Genomic DNA, 23,632 nt, shown 5'->3' on the forward strand with positions numbered 1-23,632 from the left:
GTTATGTTGAGGTATATTTTCCTGTGTAAAATTACAGAAATATTTTCTTACCAAATTGTCATTATAAACAATGGACAACCTGTAAGTTTCAAGCATATGAGTATGACTCATTCATTGTGTTTTAGGAGTCTACTTGTACTCCTAGCAAAAAATACTGAACTCGGAGAGGTTCAACAGAAATGGTTTTAATTGTTGAGGCTGCATGCTGAACACAAAATGGAGTCAGAGACTACACAAAGTCCGACTGCCTTTCATCAGTGCACAGCTTCGACTGCTCCTCCCCCGCTCTGGGCTTAACTATGTTGCAGATCGAGTTTCTTAAAGGTGTGATCCTTCTTAAAGGCATGACGCCTGATTTATAGTCTACGGACCGGAAAGCGGATTGTGTCCTTTCTGTGATCGGTACGCCACACAGCTCCCCCCAGAATCCGCTAGTAGGGAGTGTACGAACCGGCATGGCGGCTTGATGTCACGGCCGGAACGGCTCTTGGCGGTTGGTGTCGGGAGCGGGGCGGTCGGACGCGTCGGGCTCTTAGGCGGTCTGCCCCGCGGTGGGGGTTGGCCCACTTGAACGGGTTCGTCGGGCTCTAGGTGCGCCAGCTTGAGCCGGTCGACCGACACCTTGTCAGTTCTGCCGCCCACTTCGAGGAGGAAGAACTTGTTCCCCGTCTGGAGTACCTTGTAGGGTCCGTCGTATGGGGGCCGTAGAGGTCCTCGGTGTGCGTCATGGCGCACAAAAACAAATTTGGCCATGTGCAGGCTAGGTGGTACGCAGGTTGCTGGTTCGCCGTGCCGGCCGGTGGGTACCGGAGCGAACTGTTGTGCTCGGTTGGCGAAAGCGCGGCGTTGCTGGTCAGCCGACCAGGGGGTCGTGGCGGTGGGCAGGAACTCTCCAGGTACGCGCAGCGGCTGGCCGTACACGAGTTCCGCCGCCGAGGCTTGCAGGTCTTCCTTGACCGCGGAGCGTAGGCCGAGTAGCACCCACGGGAGGCGGTCGATCCAAGCCTCGTCCTCGAGGCTGGCGCGGAGGGACGCCTTCATGGACCTGTGGAATCGCTCGCACAGTCCGTTGGCTTGGGGGTGGTAAGCCGTGGTGCGGTGAACGGCCACCCCGAGGTTTCGGGCGATGGCGGCCCACAGATCAGAGGTGAACTGCGGGCTTCTATCCGACGTCATGTCGGAGGGGACGACGAACCGAGCGACCCAGGTACCGATGAACGCCCTCGCGATGTCGGCGGTGGTGGTGGACGTCAGTGGAATGGCCTCAGGCCAGCGGGTGGTACGGTCCACGATTGTCAGCAGGTGCGTGTGACCTTGTGATGGCGGCAGGAGGCCGACGAGGTCGATGTGGACGTGGTCGAACCTTCTTTCTGGCACGGTGAACTCCTCGAGTGGGGCTTTTGACGTGCTGGTGGATTTTGGCACGCTGGCAAGCTATGCAGGATCTGGACCAGACACGCACATCTTTGCGCAGGCCGCGCCAGACAAATCGGTTGGCCACCAGTCTAATGGACGCGCGGGTGCCGGGGTGTGAGAGGCCGTGGACGATGTCGAACACCCGTTTTCGCCAGGACGCCGGGACTACGGGGCGTGGTTGCGCTAAGGAGGTGTCGCGTTTGACTGTGACGGCGGACGGGCCGCAGGCGACGTCGGTCAGTCGCAGCCCTGGGAGGGTTGTGGGCGCGGAGAGCAGATCGGGGTCGGTGCGTTGCTCCGCTGCCAGTTGAGCATAGTCCACTGCCAGGTGGGCGCCGTGGACGGCGGGGCGGGATAGGCAGTCGGCCACCACGTTGTCTCGACCGGAGACGTGCCGGATGTCCGTGGTGAATTCGGACACCGCGGCGAGCTGGCGTTGTTGCCTGGCTGACCACGGGTCCGCAGATTTCGCCATCGCGAATGTCAGGGGTTTGTGGTCGACAAACGCGGTGAAGGGGCGGCCCTCCAGAAGAAATCTAAAATGGCGGACTGCCAGGTACAGTGCGAGGAGCTCGCGGTCAAAGGCGCTGTATTTGGCCTCCGGGGGGCGCAGTTGGCGGCTGAAAAAGGCCAACGGTTGCCAGGCCCCGTCGACCCACTGTTCGTACACGGTGCCGACCGCGTGGTCGGAGGCGTCCGTGGTGAGGGCCACCCTGGCGTTGGGCTGTGGGTGAGCGAGCATGGTGGCGTCGGCGAGCGCCTTTTTGGTCGAGTCGAAAGCGGTCAACATGTCCGCCGACCACTCGATCGCCATTCTGTCTTTCTTACCACGGAGGGTTTCGTATAAGGGCCGCATGAGGGAGGCCGCTCCGGGAATGAAGCGGTTGTAAAAGTTGATCAGCCCCAAGAACTCCTGGAGGCCTTTGATGGTGGTAGGCCGGGGGAACTGCTGGGCGGCTTGCACCTTGGCGGGCCGGGGAATGGCTCCGTCCTGCGTGATGTGGTGGCCGAGGAATTCGATCCTGCTGAGGCCGAATTGGCCCTTGGCTGGGCTGATGATGAGCCCATGCTCACTGAGCCGCTGGAAGAGGGTGCGGAGGTGCTCGATGTGTTCCTGCTTGGAGGAACTAGCTACCAGGATGTCATCCAGGTAGACAAAGAGGAACTTCAGGTCCCGGAGGACCGAGTCCATGAGCCGCTGGAAGGCCTGGGCCGCGATTTTGAGGCGGAAGGGCATTTGGAGGAACTCGAATAGCCCAAAAGAGGTGATTATGGCCGTCTTGGGAACGTCCGTGGGGTGGACTGGCACCTGATGGTAACCGCGCACCAGGTCGACTTTGGAGAAGACTGAGCGGCCGGCCAGTCTAGCCGAGAAGTCTTGAATGTGCGGTATGGGGTACCGATCCGGCATGGTGGCGTCGTTTAGGCGCCGGTAGTCCCCGCAGGGGCGCCATCCCCCGTCGAGTTTGGTGACGATGTGGAGTGGGGAGGCCCAGGGGCTGTTGGAGCGGCGGATGATGCCGAGCTGTTCCATTGTGGCGAACTCGGCCCGCGCGATCTCCAGCTTGGCCGGGTCCAGTCTGCGGGCGTGGGCATACACCGGTGGGCCTGTGGTGGGGATGAAGTGTTCTACCCCGTGCTTAGCAACCTTCGCGGAGAAGTTCGGGTTGGTGAGGGCTGGGAACTCAGCCAGGAGTGCTGAGTAGTCGTCCGTTGAGCGGGCGCGGCACTGCCACGCCATTTCGGCGGGTTGGGGGGGGCCATGGCGCCCGGGATAGGTGACATGGTGTTCATGTCCATGAGGCGGCGCCGAGGCATGTCGACCAACAGGCCGTGGGCGCACAGGAAATCCGCACCGAGGAGCGGGGAGAGCACCTTGGCGGTGATAAACTCCCAGTGGTAGCGGCGGTCTGCGAGGTCGATGGTGATGGTGTGGGTGCCGTATGTCCGGATGTCGGTGCCGTTGGCGGCAGCCAGCGCAGGGCCGCGGCCGCCTCGCTGGATCTCGAGGGCGGACGCGGGGATGATGCTGCGCTGCGCGCCCGTGTCGCATAGGAAACGGCGTCCGGAGGCGCTGTCCATAACGTACAGCAGCGCGCCTGCTTGCCCCATGGCCATCGTGTAGGCCGGTGTGGGGGCGGTTGGAAATGTGCAGGGATGGCTGCAGCGGCGTGCCCGTGCGCCGAACCGGGTATGGAAGTAGCAGTAGCCTTGGGTCGGAGGGCTTGGGGGACGTGGGGGCCTCGTGGCCGAGCGATAGAGGGTGGAGCGCGCGCCGACGCTGCGGAGGCCAGGTCGGGGGTGACGGCGTGGTTGGAGCTGGCGGACAGGAGCTTATCGGCTTCGTCGGCCAGGGCCTCGAGGTCCGTGAGGCTGGACGCCACGATCGCCGGGCGGATGCTGGGAGGTAGTTTGCGGATAAAGAGCATGCGGAAGAGGGAGCCCGGCGGTTTCTCGTCGGTCAGAGCAAGCATATGTGAGAGCAAGTCTGACGGCGTGAAGTCACTGAGGCCTGGGAGGTCGAGGAGGTGGCAGTTGCGCAAGAATTGGGAGGCTGTGAATTTTTTAATGAGCGCGGCCTTGAGATGTGCGTACTTGCCTTCCTCCGGAGGGTTTTGTAGTGTTGTGCAGACTTTCGTGATTGTGGAGCTGCCCAGGGAGGCGAGGAGGTAGTCGTACATCGTTGCGTCGGCGGTGATGCCGCGGAGTCGGAATTGCGATTTGGCTTGAAGGAACCAGGCGGTGGCCAGGTTCTCCCAGAACTCCGGCAGCTTCACAGAAACTGTGTTTGTGTCAGCCATGGTTACGCTTAGGAGTCGTCCTGAGCATCGGGGTCACCAATGTAGGAGTCTACGTACTCCTAGCAAAAAATACTGAACTCGGAGAGGTTCAACAGAAAAGGTTTAATTGTTGAGGCTGCATGCGGAACACAAAATGGAGTCAGAGACTACACAAAGTCCGACTGCCTTTCATCAGTGCACAGCTTCGACTGCTCCTCCCCCGCTCTGGGCTTAACTATGTTGCAGATCGAGTTTCTTAAAGGTGTGATCCTTCTTAAAGGCATGACGCCTGATTTATAGTCTACGGACCGGAAAGCGGGTTGTATCCTTTCTGTGATCGGTACGCCACAGTGTTCTTCATTCATGGAGCCCTTATGTATGAACAACAACAACGTGTTTTTATACAGCAGATTTAACGTAGTAAAACGTCCCAAGGCGCTTGAAAGGAACGTTATCAAACAAAATTTGACACCAAGGCACATGAGGTATTAGGGCATATGACCAAAAGCTTGGTCAGAGAGGTAGGTGTTGAGGAGCATCTTAAAGGAGGAAAGAGAGTCAGAGAGGTATAGGGAGAGAATTCGGAGTATCAATCAGGAAATAGTTGAGGCTTGTAATAAGGGAACGTCTATAATTATGGGGGATTTTAACTATCATATTAATTGGACAAATCAAATTGGGCAGGGCTGCCTTGAGGATGAGTTCATTGAGTGTATTAGGGATGGGTTTCCTGAGCAGTATGTAACTGAACCGACCAGGGGGCAAGCAACCTTAGATCTGGTCCTGTGTAACGAGACAGGATTCATTAAAAATGTCCTAGTAAAGGATCCCCTTGGAATGAGTGACCATAACATGGTTGAATTCCATATTCAATTAGAGGGTGAGAAGGTTGGATCTCAAACAAGCGTGCTAAGCTTGAATAAAGGAGACTATGAAGGTATGAGAGTGGAATTGAGTAGAGTGGATTGGGGAAATAGATTAAAGGGTAAGACGATACATGATCAGTGGTGTACATTTAAGGAGTTATTTTACAACTTCCAAAAAATATATATTCCACTGAGAAGAAAAGGGTGTAAAAGAAGACAGCCATCCGTGGCTAAGTAAAGAAATTAAGGATAGTATTCGACTAAAAACAAGGGCATATAAGGTAGCCAAATCTAGTGGGAGGATAGAGGATTGGGAAAACTTTAAAAGACAGCAAAAAATAACAAAAAGATTGATTAAGAAAAGGAAGATAGATTATGAAAGTAAATTAGCAAAAAATATAAAAACAGATAGTAAGAGTTTTTATAGTTATATAAAAAGAAAAAGGGTGGCTAAAGTAAATGTTGGTCCCTTAGAGGATGAGACCGGGAAATTAATGGTGGGAAATATGGAGATGGCAAAAACACTGAATGAATATTTTGTATCAGTCTTTACAGTAGAAGACACTGGACAAACAGGGGGCTAAAGGGGGGGAGGAGCTAAACACGATCAAAATCACTAAGGAAGTGGTACTCGGTAAAATAATGGGACTCAAGGCGGATAAATCACCTGGACCTGATGGCTTACATCCTAGGGTCTTGAGGGAAGTGGCAGTAGGGATTGTGGATGCATTAGTAATAATTTTCCAAAACTCCCTGGACTCGGCAAAGGTCCCAGCAAACTAGAAAACTGCTAATGTAACACCCTTATTTAAAAAGGGCAGTAGACAGAAGGCTGGAAACTATAGACCGGTTAGCCTAACATCTGTGGTAGGTAAAATTTTGGAGTCCATTATTAAGGAGACAGTAACAGGACATTTGGATAATCATAATTTAATAGGACAAAGTCAGCATGGTTTTATGAAGGGGAAGTCATGTTTGACAAATTTGCTGGAGTTCTTTGAGGAAGTAACATATAAGGTGGATAAAGGGGAACCAGTGGACGTAGTGTATTTAGACTTCCAAAAGGCATTTGACAAGGTGCCACACAAAAGATTATTGCTTAAGATAAAAAATCACGGGATTGGGGGTAATATTCTGGCATGGATAGAGGATTGGCTATCTAACAGAAGGCAGAGAGTTGGGATAAATGGTTCATTCTCAGACTGGCAATCAGTAACTAGTGGTGTTCCGCAGGGGTCAGTGCTGGGTCCCCAACTCTTTACAATCTATATTAACGATTTGGAGGAGGGGGCCGAGTGTAACATATCAAAGTTTGCAGATGATACTAAGATGGGAGGGAAAGTAGTGAGTGAGGAGGACATAAAAAACCTGCAAGGGGACATAGACAGACTAAGTAAGTGGGCAGAGATTTGGCAGATGGAATACAATACTGGAAAGTGTGAGGTTATGCACTTTGGCAGGAAAAATCGTAGAGCAAGTTATTATCTTAATGGCAAGAAACTGGAAAGTACTGAAGTACAAAGGGATCTGGGGGTCCTGGTGCACGAACCTCAAAAGGTTGGTATGCAGGTGCAGCAAGTGATTAAGAAGGCCAATGGAATGTTGGCTTTCATTGCTAGGGGGATAGAATATAAAAATAGGGAGGTATTGCTTCAGTTGTACAAGGTATTGGTGAGACCGCACCTGGAATACTGCGTACAGTTTTGGTGTCCATACTTAAGAAAGGACATACTTGCTCTCGAGTCAGTACAAAGAAGGTTCACTCGGTTAATCCCGGGGATGAGGGGATGGACATATGAGGAGAGGTTGAGTAGATTGGGACTCATTGGAGTTCAGAAGAATGAGAGGCGATCTTATTGAAACATATAAGATTGTGAAGGGGTTGGATCGGGTGGATGCGGGGAGGATGTTTCCGATGGTGGATGAAACTAGAACTAGGGGGCATAGGCTTAGAATAAGGGGCTGCTCTTTCAAAACTGAGATGAGGAGGAACTACTTCACTCAGAGGGTGGTAGGTCCATGGAATATGCTGCCCCAAAAAGCTGTAGAAGCTACATCATTACATAAATTTAAAACAGAAATAGACAATTTCCTAGAAGTAAAGGGAATTAAGGGTCATGGGGAGCGGGCAGGAATTTGGACATGAGTCTAGGTTCGGATCGGTCATGGCCCTGTGGGTAGCGGAGCGGGCCCAGGGGCCGCGTAGCCTGATCCTGCTCCTATTTCATGTGTCTAATTCTGTTAGATTCAGGAGATGGTTATGTGATAGTGGATTGGCGGTTAGGATCAGATCAGCCATGATTTTATTGAATGCCGGAGCAGGCTCGAGGGGCCGATTGGCCTACTCCTGCTCCTATTTCTTATGTTCTTATATTCTTAATTCCAGAGCTTAGGTTTGGGCAACTGAAGGCATGGCCACCAATGGTTGAACAATTAAAATTGGGGATGCTCAAGAGGCCAGATTGGAGGAGCACAGATATCTCAGTGGGCTGTGGGGCTGGAGGAGATTACAGAGATAGGGAGGGGTGAGGCCATGGAGAGATTTGAAAACCAAGATGAGAAATTTAAAATCAAGGCATTGCTTAAGGGAGCCAGTGTAGGTCAGCGAGCACAGGGATGATGAGTGAACAGGAGTTGGTGTGAGTTTTGGATGGCCTCAAGTTTACGGAGGGTAGAACATGGGAGGCCAGCCAGGAGTGCATTGGAATAGTCAAGTCTAGAGATAACAAAGGCATGGATAAGGGTTTCAGCAGCAAAAGAGCTGAGATGGGCGCAGAGTCAGGTGATGTTCCGGAGGTGGAAATCGGTGGTCTTAGTGATGGAGTGGATGTGGGAGCAGTTCAGAGTTCAGCAAAAATGGACCTAGAGTTTGATTAAGAGGGGAAAAATAAGAGTATGAGAGTAAACTTGCAAGGAACATAAAAGCAGATTGTAAAAGCTTCTACAAGTATGTAAAAAGAAAAAGATTAGTGAAGACAAATGTAGGTCCCTTACAGTCAGAAACAGGAGAATTTATAATGGGGAACAAGGAAATGGCAGAGCAATTAAATTGTATCAGAGGGCTGCTGATGCTGCAGTAGTTACACAAACACAAGTCACCTTCAGCAGATGAGAAAAAAATTGGGCATGGGGAGGAAATGGAATAGAATAGGTGACATTTAGGATTCAGAGTGTTCGGAATATGTGTGTGCCTTTGAATTTGTACGCTTTAGAAGTGCTGCTGCTGTATTTTGATCAGTTACGGGTGCTTCATTAACAAGACAAATACTTTGGTTCTGTCTTCACGGAAGAGGACACAAATAACTTCCCAGAAATGCTAGGGAACCAAGGGTCTAGTGAGAAGGAGGAATTAAAGGAAATTAGTATTATTTAAAAAAATAGTGCTGGAGAAATTAATGGGACTGAAAACCGACAAATCCCCAGCACCTGATATTCCGCATCCCAGAGTACTAAAAGAGGTAGCCATGGAAATAGTTGTCATCTTGCAAAATTCTATAGATTATGGAACAGTTCCTGCAGATTGGAGGGTGGCAAATGTAACCCCACTATTTAAAAAAGGAGGGAGAGAGAAAACAGGGAACTACAGACCGGTTAGCCTAACATCAGTAGCAGGGTAAGCGCTCTCCCTGAGTTGGTCGGCCCACTCCCGCTACAGACGCTGTGCATCGGCGCTAATGAGGTCGGCGGGGAGGCAGCAGAAGCAGCGATGGAGGCCACGACGACCCGCTGTAGCACGGTGGCCGGCAGCTCCTCGGCGGGAGGCTCGGAGGTCGAACCGGTAGGAGGGGAGGCGGCCAGCGGACCGAGGGCGGGAAAAGCAGGCCCTGGGAGGTCGGACACCGCGGGAGGCTCGGAGGTCAGACTGGGTGGAAGGAGAGCCAGGGAGAAGCAGGCCCCGGGACGTCGGTACCACGGCGGCTGAAGATTGTCGGGCAGGAGTGTGGGAAAGGCGGAGCAAGGCGGGAGCGGACCTTATTGTGATGGCGCCGATGAAGATGGCTGCTGTCCTTGCGGGCTCCGTGCGTACCAGGCAGCTAAGTGTCCTTTGCTGCTTGGTGTGCTCGGATCGTTAAGAAAAAAGCATTTCACTGACTGGATTTCACTTGTTGTATTTGGTTATGTGACAAATAAAATTGAAATTGAAAAAAAAAATTGAAAATGCTAGAGTATTATAAAGGATGTGATAACAGGACACTTAGAAAATATCAACGGGATTACACAAAGTCAACATGGATTTATGAAAGAGAAATCGTGTTTGACAAACCTATTGGAGTTTTTTGAGGATGTAACTGGTAGAATAGACAAGGGAGAACCAGTGGATGTGGTGTATTTGGATTTTCAGAAGGCCTTTGATAAAGTCCCACATAAGAGGTTAGTGTGCAAAATTAAAGCACATGAGATTGGGGGTAAATATACTGACATGGATTGAAAATTGGTTAACAGACAGGAAACAGAGAGTAGGAATAAATGGGTCTTTTACGGGGTGGCAGGCGGTGACTAGTGGGGTACCGCAGGGATCAGTGCTTGGGCCCAGCTATTCACAATATATATCAATGATTTGGATGAGGGAACCAAATGTAATATTTCCAAGTTTGCTGACGACACGAAACTAGGTGGGGTTGTGAGGAGGATGCAAAGAAGCTTCAAAGCAATTTAGACAAGTTGAGTGAGTGGGCAAATACATGGCAGATGCAGTATAACGTGGATAAATGTGAAGTTATCCACTTTGGTAGGAAAAACAGAAAGGCAGAGTATTATTTAAATGGTGATAGATTGGGAAATGTTGATGTACAGAGGGACCTGGGTGTCCTTGTACACCAGTCACTGAAAGCAAACATGCAGGTGCAGCAATCAGTTAGGAAGGCAAATGGTATGTTGGCCTTCATTGCAAGAGGCTTTGAGTACAGGAGCAAGGATGTCTTACTACAGTTATACAGGGCCTTGGTGAGACCACACCTGGAGCACTGTGTGCAGTTTTGGTCTCCTTACCTAAGAAAGGATATACTTGCCATCGAGGGGAGTGCAGCAAAGGTTCACCAGACTGATTCCTGGGATGGCAGGACTCGTATGAGGAGAGATTGGGTCGACTAGGCCTGTATTCACTAGAGTTTAGAAGAATAAGAGGGGATCTCATTAAAACGTATAAAATTCTGACCGGGCTAGACAGACTGGATGCAGGGAGGATGTTTCCCCTGGCTGGGGGGTCTAGAATGAGGGGTCACAGTATCAGGATATGGAGTAGGACATTTAGGACTGAGATGAGGAGAAATTTCTTCACTCAGAGGGTGGTGAACCTGTGGAATTCTCTACCACAGAAGGCTGTGGAGGCCAAGTCACTGAATATGTTTAAGAAAGAGATAGATAGATTTCTAGACACAAAAGGCATCAAGGGGTATGGGGAGAGAGCGGGAATATGGTATTGAGATAGAGGATCAGCCATGATCATATTGAATGGCGGAGCAGGCTCGAAGGGCCGAATGGCCTACTCCTGCTCCTATTTTTCTATGTTTCTATGTGGTCGGAAGCTCATTTCGGGGTCAAATATGACACCAAGTTTGCGAACAGTATGGTTCAGCCTCAGACAGGTGCCAAGAAGAGGGATGGAGTCCGTGGCTAAGGAACAGAGTTTGTGGTGGGGACCTAAGACAATGGCTTTGGTCTTCCCAATTGGAGGAAATTTCTGCTAATCCAGTACTAGATGTCGGTCAAGCAGTCTGACAATTTAGAAGACATTGGATGGGTGAAGAGAGGTGGTGGTGAGGTAGAGCTGGGTGTCGTCACCCATCAGCGTACATGTCAAAACTGACGCTGTTTTGGGATGATATAGCCGAGGGGCAGCATTTAGATGAGAAATAGGAGAGAGCCAAGGATAGATTATTGGGGGACACCAGAGGTAATGATGCGGGAGCGGGAAGGGAAGCCATTGCTGCTGATTCTCTGGCTACGATTAGATAGCTAAGAATGGAACCGGGCGAGTGCAGTCCCACCCAGCTGGACGAAAGTGGCGAGGCGTCGGAGGAGGATGGAGTGGTCAACTGTGTCCAAGGCTGCAGAAGGATGAAGAGAGATGGTTTACCTTTATCACAGTCACATAGGATGTAATTTGAGACTTTGATAAGAGCCGTTTTGGTACTGTGGCAGGGGCGAGAACCTGATTGGAGGGATTCAAACATGGAGTTCCAGGAAAGATGGGCACGGATTTGGTAAGTGACAACATGTTCAAGGACTTTGGAGAGGAAAGGGAGGGTGGAGATAGGCCAGTAGTTTGCAAGGACGGAGGGGTCAAAGGTTGAATTTTTTGAGGAGAGGGGTGATGACGGCTGATTTGAAGGGGAGGGGGACAGTACCTGATGAGATGGAATCAGTAACAATATCAGCTAACTGGGGGGCCAGGAAAGGAAGTTAGATGGTCCGAAGTATCTGCGCTCCTCCAATTCTGGCCATTTGTGCATCTCTGTCTGTAGGTGTGGGCATCAGTGGGAGGGCACAGAGCATCTCTTGTGTAGCCTGACCTGCCTGGATTCCATCTGTTGGTCGTCCTGTTTGTTTTAACACCTCAGATAGGCGGATTCCAATTGGGAAAGCCAATATTGCCAATAATGGTTTGAGGGCAAAAAAAAAAGCAATTAGCACAGAGGCTCCAGAGAATCAAGTGCAGGAAGAAAAAAGACAAAGGGGCAGAAATTCCGATCCCTACGGGTGTGTACGCGCTGTGTACCCACCTGTAGGGATATCGGAAATGCTGGTTTTAGGCATGCACTGCGCATGCGCTGGAAACTGGCATTTCCGATCTGTCAAGAATGCTCTTGACAGATCCTCCGGTTGCCCGGGAGAAGGGCCTCTGCGGGTGGAGAGTTCCGCTTTTTGGAGACCCTCCGCCCACAGAAAACACTTACAATTCTTGCGCCCGGTTAAAGCAGGCATAAAGCCTGCTTTTACCAGGATAAGAGTTGAAAAAAGTTTTTTTTTAAATTTCCCGATGATTTATCATTTAAAAATACTTTAAAGAAAGGTAAGTTTATTTTAGCCCCGTTAAAAACGCATGCAGGATATCGCTGTCCCAAATTTCATCTATAAATGAAACTCCTGCCTGTTTTGGATGAGAGCTTCCACTATCTGCCCCAATCGAATCAGAAACTTGAACAACTCACAGAATGAACACAGATTAGTTGGTCCAGATTTTCATCCAATTTCACACTCCGTTGCATCCCATTCCAAGCCATAACAGAGCGAGAATAATACCTTGGCTCAGTGATGCCACTCTCTCCTCTGAGTCAGAAGGTTGTCCGTTCAAGCCCTGCTCCAGACTTGACTACATACTCTAGGCTGACACTGTGCTGCACTGCTGGATGTGCCATCTTTTGGATGAGATGTTAAACCGAGGCCCTGTCTGCTCCCTCAAGTGGATGTAAAAGGTCCCACAGAACTTTTTGAAAAAGAGTAGGGGAGTTCTCCCAGTGTCTTGGTCAACATTTATCGCTCAACCAACACCTAAAACAGATAATCTAGTCATTTATTTCATTGCTGTTTGTGAGAGCTTGCTGTGTGCAAACTGGCTGCCGTGTTTCCTACATTACAACAGTGAATACACTTCAAAAGTACTTAATTGGCTAAAAAGCACTTTGGGACGTCCTGTGGTCATGAAAAGCACCATATAAATGCATGTCTTTCTAAAATTAGCCCCAATTGGTCAATGCAGAGACTGTAAATGAAGAATGAATTGTTACCTGATGAAATTCAGTATATGTAAAATTTAGCTAGTAGATGGGTAATTAGTAAATCAAGTGGACCTGTTTCCTGATTAGCAAATAACCCTCTTCATTTACCAGCAAGATGAAAAGTTGCTATTTTCAAATCCATCATTTTACCACCAGCAATAAACTGAGCTGTCCCATATTACATTACACTTTAACAACAACTTGTACTTTATAGCGCCATTTACATAACACAATGTCCCAAATTGCTTTGCAGCAGGTTAGGAGACCTAAGCAGGACTGAGGGAAGTTAGGGGAAGTGACCAAAAGTACAGTCAGATACGTAGATTTTGAGGAAGCTTCAAAAGGTATGGTTAGAAAGTTTAGGAAAACAGTTCTAGAGTGCTGGGTGTACTAGCTGAAGGCTCCACAATGATGATGGAGGAGAGGGAGAGAGGAATACACAGCAAAGCAGAATTGGAAGAAGAGGATGGTGGGACATAGAAACATAGAAGATAGGAGCAGGAGTAGGCCATTCGGCCCCTCGAGCCTGCTCCGCCATTCAATGAGATCATGGCTGATCATCCAAATTCAGTATCCTGTTTCTGCCTTCTCTCCATATCCCTTGATCCCTTTAGCCTTAAGAAATATATCCAACTCCTTCTTGAATATATTTAATGAATTGGCCTCTACTGCCTTCTTTGGCAGAGAATTCCACAGGTTCACCACTCTCTGGGTGAAGAAATTCCTCCTCATCTCTGTCCTAAATGGCTTACCCCTTATCCTTAGACTGTGACCCCTGGTTCTGGACTCCCTGGCCATCGGGAACATCCTTCTTGCATCTAGTCTGTCTAGTCCTGTTAGAATTTTATAAGTTTCGATGAGATCCCCTCTCATTCTTCTAAACTCCAGCAAGTACAAGCCCAATCGACCCAATCTCTCCTCATACGTCATTCTTGCCATCCCAGGTATCAGCCTGGTGAATCTTCGCTGCACTCCTTCCATGGCAAGAACATCCTTCCTCAGATAAGGCGACCAAAACTGCACACAATACTCAAGATGTGGTCTCACCAAGGCCCTGTACAACTGCAGCAAGACATCCTTGTTCCTGTACTCAAACCCTCTCGCTACGAAGGCCAATATACCATTTGCCTTCTTAACTGCCTGCTGCACCTGCATGCTTACTTTCAGCGACTGGTGCACAAGGATGCCCAGGTCTCGTTGCACTTCCCCTTCTCCCAATCTATTGCCATTTATTTAGATAATAATCTGCCGCCTTGTTTTTGACACCAAGTGGATAACCTCGCATTTATCCACGTTATATTGCATCTGCCATGCTTCTGCCCAGTCACCCAACCTGTCCAAATCATACTGGAGTTTCTCGGCATCCTCCTCACAGCACACACGCCCACCCAGCTTTGTGTCGTCTGCAAACTTGGAGATATTACATCTAGTTCCCTCGTCCAGATCATTAATATATATTGTGAATAGCTGGGGTCCAAGGACTGATCCCTGTGGTACCCCACTAGTCACTGCCTGCCACTCGGAAAAAGAGCCATTTATTCCAACTCTTTGCTTTCTGTCTGCCAACCAGTTCTCTATCCAAGTCAATACCTTGCCTCCAACCGCATGTGCCTTAATTTTACACGCTAATCTCTTATGCGGGACCTTATCGAAAGCCTTTTGAAAATCCAAATACACCACATCCACTGGTTCTCCCTTATCTATTTTACCAGTTACATCCTCAGAAAATTCCAGTAGATTAGTCAAACATGGTTTACCTTTTCTAAAGCCATATTGACTTTGTCCGATCCGGTCACTTTTTTCCAAGTGCTCTGCTATTACATCCTTTATAATGGACTCTAGCATTTTCCCCACTACCGATGTCAGGCTTACCGGTCTGTAATTCCCCGTTTTCTCTCTACCACCCTTTTTGAACAGTGGGGTAACATTAGCTACCCGCCAATCCATGGGTACTGTTCCAGAGTCTATCGAATTTTGGAAGATGACCAGCAATGCATCTACTATTTCTAGGGCCACTTCCTTAAGTACCCTAGGATGTAGATTATCAGGCCCTGGGGATTTATTGGCCCTCAATCCCGTCAATTTCCCTACACATACTGATTTCTATCAGTTCCTCTCATTCATTAGACCCTATGTTCCCCGACATCTTTGGGAGGTTATTTGTGTCCTCCTTTGTGAAGACAGAACCAAAGTATGTATTTAATTGGTCTGCCATTTCTTTGTTCCCCATTATAAATTCCCCTGATTCTGACTGCAAGGGACCTATGTTTGACTTCACCAATCTTTTTCTCTTCACAGATCTATAAAAGCTTTTACAGTCAGTTTTTATGTTCCCTGCAAGCTTACTCTCATATGCTATTTTCCCCCTCTTAATTCATCCCTTTGTCCTCCTTTGTTGGATCCTAAACTGCTCCCAATCCTCAGGTTTACTGCTTTTTCTGGCCAATTTATATGTCCTCTCCTTAGATCTTATGCTATCCCTAATTTCCCTTGTTAGCCACGGTTGAGTCACCTTTTTTTGTTTTATTTTTATGCCAAACTGGGATGAACAAATTCTGTAGTTCATCCACGCGATCTTTGAATGTTTGCCATTGCCCATCCACCGTCAACCCTTTGAGTGACATTCCCCAATCAATCCTACCCAACTCGCACCTCATACCATCGTAGTCTCCTTTATTTAAATTCAGGACCCTAGTCTCTGAGTCAACTATTTCACTCTCCATCTTAATGAAGAATTCTATCATATTATCATCGTTCTGACCCAAGGGGCCTCGCACAACAAGATTGCTAATTAATCCTTTCTCATTACATAATACCCAGTCTAAGATGGCCTGATCTCTAGTTGGTTCCTCGACATATTGGCCAAGAAACCATCCCGTATACACTCCAGGAATTCCTCCTCCACAGTATTGTTACTAATTTGGTTAGCCCAATCTATATGTAGATTGAAGCAACACAAGGTTAAAGATTGCAGAGATGGGGAGGAGCAAGGCCATGGATCAATTTGAAAATGAGAAGAGTGATTTTAAATTTGATGCACTGGGGATGGAAGCCAATTGATGTTGGTGACATTGAGAATATGAGAAGTTCAGAATTTAGTAATGGGATAGAGTTTTGGAAAAGTTGACATTTTTTATATTTGTTCATGGGATGTGGGCATTGCTGGCAAGGCCAGCATTTATTGCCCATCCCTAATTGCCCTTGAGAAGGTGGTGGTGGTGGGCTGCCTTCTTGAACCGCTGCAGTCCGTGTGGTGAAGGTACTCCCACAGTGCTGTTAGGGTAGGAGATCCAGGATTTTTGGCCCAGCAACGATGAAGGATCGGCGATATACTTCCAAGTCAGGATGGTGTGTGACTTGGAGGGGAACTCAGAGGTGGTGATGTTCCCATGTGCCTGCTGCCTTTGTCCTTCCCGATGGGTTTGGGAGGTGCTGCCGAAGAAGCCTTGGCGAGTTGCTGCAGTGCATCTTGTAGATGGTACACACTGCAGCCACGGTACGCCGGTGGTGGAGGGAGTGAATGGTTAATGTGGTGAATAGGGTGCCAATCAAGCGGGCTGTTTTTTCCTGGATGGTGTCGAGCTTCTTGAGTGTTGTTGCAGCTGCTCTCATCCAGGCAAGTGGAGAGTATTCCATCACACTCCTTACTTGTGCGATGGTGGAAAGGCTTTGGGGAGTCAGATGGGGAGACACTTGACACAGAATACCTAGCCTCTGACCTGCTTTTGTTGCCACAGTATTTATGTGGCTGGTCCAGTTAGATTTCTGGTCAATGGTGACCCCCCAGGATGTTGATGGTGGGGGTTTCGGCGATGGTAATGCCGTTGAATGTCAAGGGGTGGTGGTTAGACTCTCGCTTGTTGGAGATAGTCATTGCCTGGCACTTGTGTGGCGCAAATGTTACCTGCCACTTATCCTTCTTCTTCTTCTTCTTGGGCAGTCCCTCGGAACTGAGGATGACTTGCTTCAACATTAAAAATGAGTTCTCAGGTGACTGATGAGTCCAATGCGGGACCTACAGTCTCTGTCACAGGTGGGACAGACGATGGTTGAAGGGGCAGTTGGGTGGGGTGCTTGGGTTGACGTGCGCTACTTGCACTGCTTGCGGCGAAGAGACTCGAGGTGTTCGGCGCCTTCCCAGATTCTTCTCCTCCACTTTGTGCGGTCTTGGGCCAGGGATTCCCAGGTGTCAGTGGGGATGGTGCACTTTTTCAAGGATTTGAGCGTGTCCTTGAAGCGTTTCCTCTACCTACCTGGTGCTCTCTTGCCGTGTCGGAGCTCCGAGTAGAGTGCTTGTTTTGGGACTCTTGTATTGGGCATGCGGACGATGTGACCTGTCCATCGGAGCTGATCGAGCGTGGTCAAAGCTTCGATGCTGGGGATGTTGGACTGAGCAAGAACACTGACGTTGGTGCGCCTATCCTGCCAATGGATTTGCAGGATCTTGCGGAGGCAGCGTTGGTGGTACCTCTCCAGTGCTTTGAGGTGCCTGCTGTACATGGTCCATGTCTCTGAGGCATACAGCAGGGCGGGTATCACTGCTGCTCTGTAGACCATGAGCTTAGTGCCGGGTTTGAGGTCCTGGTCTTCAAACACTCTCTTCCTCCAGCGACCGAAGGTTGCACTGGCACACTGAAGGTGGTGTTGGACTTCGTCATCGACATCTGCCCTTGTTGACAGTAGGCTCCCGAGGTATGGAAAGTGGTCCACGTTGTCCAAGGCCTTGTCGTGAATTTTGATAATCGGGAGGCAGTACTGTGTGGTGGGGGCACGTTGGTAGAGGACCTTTGTCTTACGGGTGTTTAGTGTAAGGCCCATGCTCTCGTACGCTTCGGTGAAGGTGTTGACGATGGTTTGGAGTTCGACCTCCGAGTGAGCGCAGATGCAAGCATCGTCTGCATACTGTAATTTGACGACAGAGGATGGGACGACCTTGGATCTGGACTGGAGGCGACGGAGGTTGAACAGTTTCCCGTTTGTTCTGTAAATTAGCTCCACTCCTGCCACTTATCAGCCCAAGCCTGAATGTCATCCCGGTCTTGTTGCATGCGGGCATGGACTGCTTCATTATCTGAGGAGTTGCGAATGGCACTGAACACTGTGCAGTCATCAGCGAACATCCCCATTTCTGACCTGTTGGAGGGAAGGTTATTGATGAAGCAATTGAAGATGGCTGGGCCTAGGACACTGCCCTGAGGAACTCCTTCAGCGATGTCCTGGGGCCGTGATGATTGACCTCCAACTACCACAACCATCTTCCTTTGTGCTAGGTATGACTCCAGTCAATGGAGCGTTTTCCCCCTGATTCCCATTGACTTCAGCTTTACCAGGGCTCTTTGATGCCACACTCGGTCAAATGCTGCCTTGATGTCAAGGGCAGTCACTCTCCCCTCACCTCTAGAATTCAGCTTCTTTGTCCATGTTTTTACCAAGGCTGTAATGAGGTCTGGAGCTGAGTGGTCCTGATGGAACCCACACTGGGCATCAGTGCATTGGTGAGTAAGTGCCACATGATAGCATTGTCGACAACACCTTCCATCACTCTGCTGATGATTGAGAGTAGACTGATGGGGCAGTAATTGGTCAGATTGGATTTGTCCTGCTTTTTGTGGACAGGACATACCTGGGCATTTTTCCACATTTCAGATTGATGCCAGTGTTGTAGCTGTACTGGAACAGCTTGGATAGAGGTGTGGCTAATTCTGGAGCACAAGTCTTCAGCACAACAGCCAGGATGTTGTCGGGGCCCATAATCTTTGTTGTATCCAGTGCGATCAGCTGTTTCTTGATATCACATGGAGTGAATCGAATTGGCTGAAGACTGACTTCTGAAATGATGGGGACCTCAGGAGGAGGCCGATATGAATCATCCACTCGGCACTTCTGGCTGAAGATGGTTGCAAACGCTTCAGCCTTGTATTTTGCACTCACGCGCTGGGCTCCACCATCATTGAGGATGGGAATATTCGTGGAGCCTCCTCCTCCCATTAGTTGTTTAATGGTCCACCACCATTCATGGCTGGATGTGGCAGGACTGCAGAGCTTTGATCTGATCCGTTGATTGTGGGATCGCTTAGCCCTGCCTATAGCATGCTGCTTCTGCTTTTTAGCATGCATGTAGTCCTGTGTTGCAACTTCCCCAGATTGGCATCTCATGTTTAGGTACGCCTAGTGCTGCTCCTGGCATGCTCTTCTACACTCCTTATTGAACCAGGGTTGGTCTCCTGGCTTGATGGTAATGGTAGAGTGAGGGATATGCTGGGCCATGAGGTTACAGATTGTGGTGGAATACAATTCTGCTGCTGTTGATAGCCCACAGCGCCTCATGGATGCCCAGTTTTGAGCTGCTAGATCTGTTCTGAATCTATCCCATTTAGCACGGTGGTAGTGCCACACAACACGATGGAGGGTGTCCTCAGTGTGAAGATGGGACTTTGTCTCCACAATGACTGTGCGGTGGTCACTGCTACCAATGCTGTCATGGACAGATGCATTTGCGACAGGTAGATTGGTGAGGACAAGGTCAAATAGGTTTTTCCCTCGTGTTGGTTCTCTCACCACCTGTCACAGGCCCAGACTGGCAGCTATATACTTCAGGACTCGGCCAGCTCGGTCAGTAGTGGTGCTACCGAGCCACTCTTGGAGATGGACATTGAAGTCCCCAACCCAGAGTATATTCTGTGCCCTTGCTACTCTCAGTGCTTCTTCCAAGTGGTGTTCAACATGGAGGAGTATTGATTCATCAGCTGAGGGAGAGCAGTAGGTGGTAATCAGCAGGAGGTTTCCTTGCCTATGCTTGGCCTGAAGCCATGAGACTTCATGGGGTCCGCAGTCAGTGTTGAGGACTCCCAGGGCCACTCCTTATGTTACGAGGCTGATGCAGAAAGTATTGGAGAAATGAAGCCTGGCACTGGCAAAGGCATGGATGAATGTTTCAGTAACAGTGCGGGTATGATAGGACATGGACAGGTGCATTGCAAAGATGGAAGTAGGTGATCTTGTGATGACAAGATCCGGGTTTTGAAGTTCAGCTCAAGATTCATCAGGACACCAATGTTGTGCACCATTTGGTTCAACATAAATGAGTAGCTGAGAAGAGGGATGGGATTGTTGCCTGAGGTGCAAAGATTCTCATGGTAACCAAACAGAATGGCTTCAGCTTTGCCGATATCAAGAGGCGGAAAGTTCTGACTCAGCCATGACTTGATGTGAAACAGCACAGCAGCAGTTGCGGAGTCTAGGGTGGCAGAGGGGTAAAGTTGGTGTTATTAGTGGCATCTCCATTATCCATTGTAATGGAGGGGAAATCTCTGCCCCCGAGTTTAGCAAAAAAGACAATTGGCCAAATCTTATTGGAGTGGGGCATTGTACGCCATTAGTGAAACTTATTCCTGCACCCTTCAGCGCAAAAATATTTTGCGCCGTAATTTGCTGGAAGTGTGAGCTGATAATGGTGCGGCAGGGGCAGCAGCGCATCTGGGACCGTAGTGAACGATGGGACCAACAGTGTATCTCTAACCAATGAAATTTAAGGATTGAGAAAGAAACAGAGGAAGGACTGAGAAGGAGCGTGAATTAGAGTCAATCGGGTACAGAAAGAGAAATAAAGAGAGGGAAAGAAAGATTAGATTAAGAGAGAGAGAGAAAAGAGACAAAAATGAAAAGTAAGTAAAAAAATGTAAAAATTAAAAATTTGACGTTTTTAAAATCTCTAACGACAATTTATCACCTGAAGGAATGAGATTGAACAGTTTAAATTGTTCCATTTCTGGGCCAGAGAGGATGATTGGCATTGCATTTAACCATTATTATGTCATTAAAAGGGTGCTCTTAATCACCAGTCCTAACTTTCTGTGGAGAGTTTAATGGATAATTAATGTGCAAATCCAGTAAGTTCTTAAAAATAACAGGGAGGCTAAGGGCAAGATGCCGTTTGTGTGAAGCAAATGGCGGAATGGCGTAAATAGACCAGCAAGATCTGGCATAGCTCTTAATTCCCTGAACCTACTGGCCGATTTGCACATTAATTTTTCCAGCAAGATTTGGCCCAATGTAACACATCAACAAGGACAAGGGCTAGTTCTTCTTCATCTCCATTATCCATCAAGACCATGTGTCAGGAAGGCCCAAATCTTCAGGCTATTGAAATGTCTCTGAAACTGTGAAGCTTGACTTCAAATGTGTGTGGATCTGTTAATATTGTATCAATAATGTAGTTTGCCTTGGCAATGTTAATGGAGTTGGTTGGCTGTTTGGCTAACCTGTTCAACATCTGAAACCCAGGATAAAATCATGTAAATTTAATCAGTTTAATAATGCAAAAATGAGACAGAAGCTTTCCAAACGAGTCGTGTTACTGAAGTAAAAACAGAAAATGCTGGAAATACTCAGCAGGTCATGCAGCATCTGTAGAGAGAGAAAAACAGAGTTAACGTTTCAAGTTGATGACTAAGGTTTCCAGCATCCGCAGTATTTTGCTATTGTGTGAGTCGTGTTACTGTTCTTGTTTCCGCTCGTGATGACGATTAGAAAATTGCAAATTAAAAGAAGCAATAAAAAACACTCTGGACAGCTATGAGGTTGTTCTTCTGATAAGTGATCAAACAATGTGAGGCAATATTTGCTTTATGCAAGCATGCTGCAACACTTAACAAGCATTGTGCTGTCCAGCAGAAAATGCCTATAACAAAAGAACTTGCATTTATAAAATCAATGAGCCTTCCAACCAAAAGAAATGAGGAGGATGGCAGAAAATATCTTAACATTAAAGGGCTGGCAAAGATTAGATATTCTGATGAGAAATCATGATATACTATATCTGAAAAATCACTTTTGCATACAACAAAGAAGGTAACAGAGCACCTCAGGATGGAGGACGTTGAGATACCAATTGCAGAGACCTTGAAAATTATGCTAAGTCTCATTTTTACAGTACCTATGTACATTTCAAAGTTGTCACCAGTTCAAGTGTCTTGTCCTCGCTCTTGTAAGATGTTGGCCAACATGTCAGCCTTATTGCTTGTAGGCACCCTATGATGTTTGTATTTAAGTTAAGTGTTACCAGAATCATCTGTATGAATTACTAATACACCGATGTATGAATTGAAAAAAAATCCATGTAAAATATCCTTATCACATATTTTACAAAGTTATGGCCCAGAAATTCGGGTTGGGGGCTTCCCGCGGGTGCAAGCCCCCGACCTGCACTTACCTAGCGCGCCGGCCGTTGAGCTGTGGGCCCCCGTGGAATTCCGATCCTGGGCCTCCTTCAACTGCCGGCGCGCAGTGCTTGCGTATCCCAGGGGCACAGTTACTTCGATGCGTCCCCTGGGATCACGTGGGCCATGGAGAGCCAATGGTAACGGAATGCTTCATTCATAAGTTTGACAGGAAGAGCTGTCAACCCTATAACTACTATAAGCCCCAAAACATCACTGAAACCGCAAATAATTTTTTTTTTTAAATCACATTTTAAAAATAATAAACTATAAATTACATGAAATAACTATTTTATACAATAATTTAAATTTTTGAAAAAATTAATTACATTTTCTAACGGGGCTAAAAATAAACTTAATAGCAAAATACTGCGAATGCTAGAAATCTAAAATAACAACAGAAAATGCTGGAAATACTCAGCAGGCCAGGCAGCATCCGTGGAGAGGGAAACAGGGTTAATGTTTCAGGTCTGGGACCTTTCATCAGAACTGGAAAAAGCTGGAAATGTAAACCCTCCTAAACCCCCTCCCCCGCCCCCCCTGTCTCTGCACCCTCCCCTCCTAAACCTCCCCCCCCCCTCCCCCCGCGCCCCCCTGTCTCTGCACCTGCTTAAAATCTGTTACATTTCCAGCTTTTTCCAGTTCTGATGAAGGGTCCCAGACCTGAAACATTAACCCTGTTTCTCTCTCCATGGATGCTGCCTGGCCTGCTGAGTATTTCCAGCATTTTCTGTTGTTATTCTAAAAATAAACTTAGCTTTCTTTAAAGTATTTAAAAATAATAAACCTGTGGAAAAAATGTTTTAAATTTAATTAATTCACCACTTACCTTGTTAAAAGCAGGCCTTGTGCCTGCTTTTTAAAAGTGTAACTGCTGGAGACTTACCCTCCTGGAGAAATCTGCAAAAAAAACGTAAGTTCAATGCGCACGCGCTGCCTCTCCGGCACACACATTTGACTTCTGAACCCCTTCTTTCAGGGGAACGGAAGTGCCGGTTTCCCGCGCATGCGCAGTGCATGCACGAAACCGGCACTTTCGTTGGGCCTACGCATGAGCACCCCGTGCGTACTCACGCGTTGGGACCTGAATTTCTGGGCCATTATGTTCCATCATACCTTTAGCAAAGATTTTCTACTTAGATGTGTTTTGTTTAGAATCTGAAAACTGAACTTCATAGACTAGACATTTACCGAGTGAGCTTATTTGTCAAATAAAATGATAATCCAGTCAGACCATGCTAGATGGCACAACAACATTTATATAGTGCCTTTAACATTGAAGAAAAATCCCAAGACACATCAAAGATGTGGACAACTGGCCAAAAAACTAAAGGGTGACCAAATGCTTGGTTGAAGACATGAGTTTTTAGGTTATTTTTAAAGGAGAACATGGAGAGAATTAGAAAGGGAGTTCCAGAAAGTGGGACCCAGTCGGTTGAATACCCTGCCACTAATGATCAATGATGGTCTTGATCTTGATGTCGAAGCAATCCATGAGCTCTTTGCACTTGGTATTTGAGGCGAGAGTGGAGGGGACAAGGAGATGGGGTTGGTCATAGAAAAAAGGAGTTTGACATAATCCTGGAGTTGTGGGCAGTTTTGGCCGAGGAGAGTGCATCATGGTAGTGTTTGAC

The 23,632-nt window shown here is 48.1% G+C and overlaps 1 long non-coding RNA gene across 1 annotated transcript in view; it reads left to right on the forward strand.

The window, feature by feature from the left end:
• The window catches only part of LOC147112584 (uncharacterized), a 48,313-nt gene that overhangs the window by 400 nt on the left and 24,281 nt on the right, over nt 1–23,632 (forward strand). The gene's annotated exons all lie outside the window — the stretch shown is intronic.

The sequence above is a fragment of the Somniosus microcephalus genome, chromosome 9 (genome assembly GCF_052327205.1).
Source record: "Somniosus microcephalus isolate GS21.2 chromosome 9, FLI_Smic_1.0, whole genome shotgun sequence".
Lineage (NCBI taxonomy): Eukaryota > Metazoa > Chordata > Chondrichthyes > Squaliformes > Somniosidae > Somniosus > Somniosus microcephalus.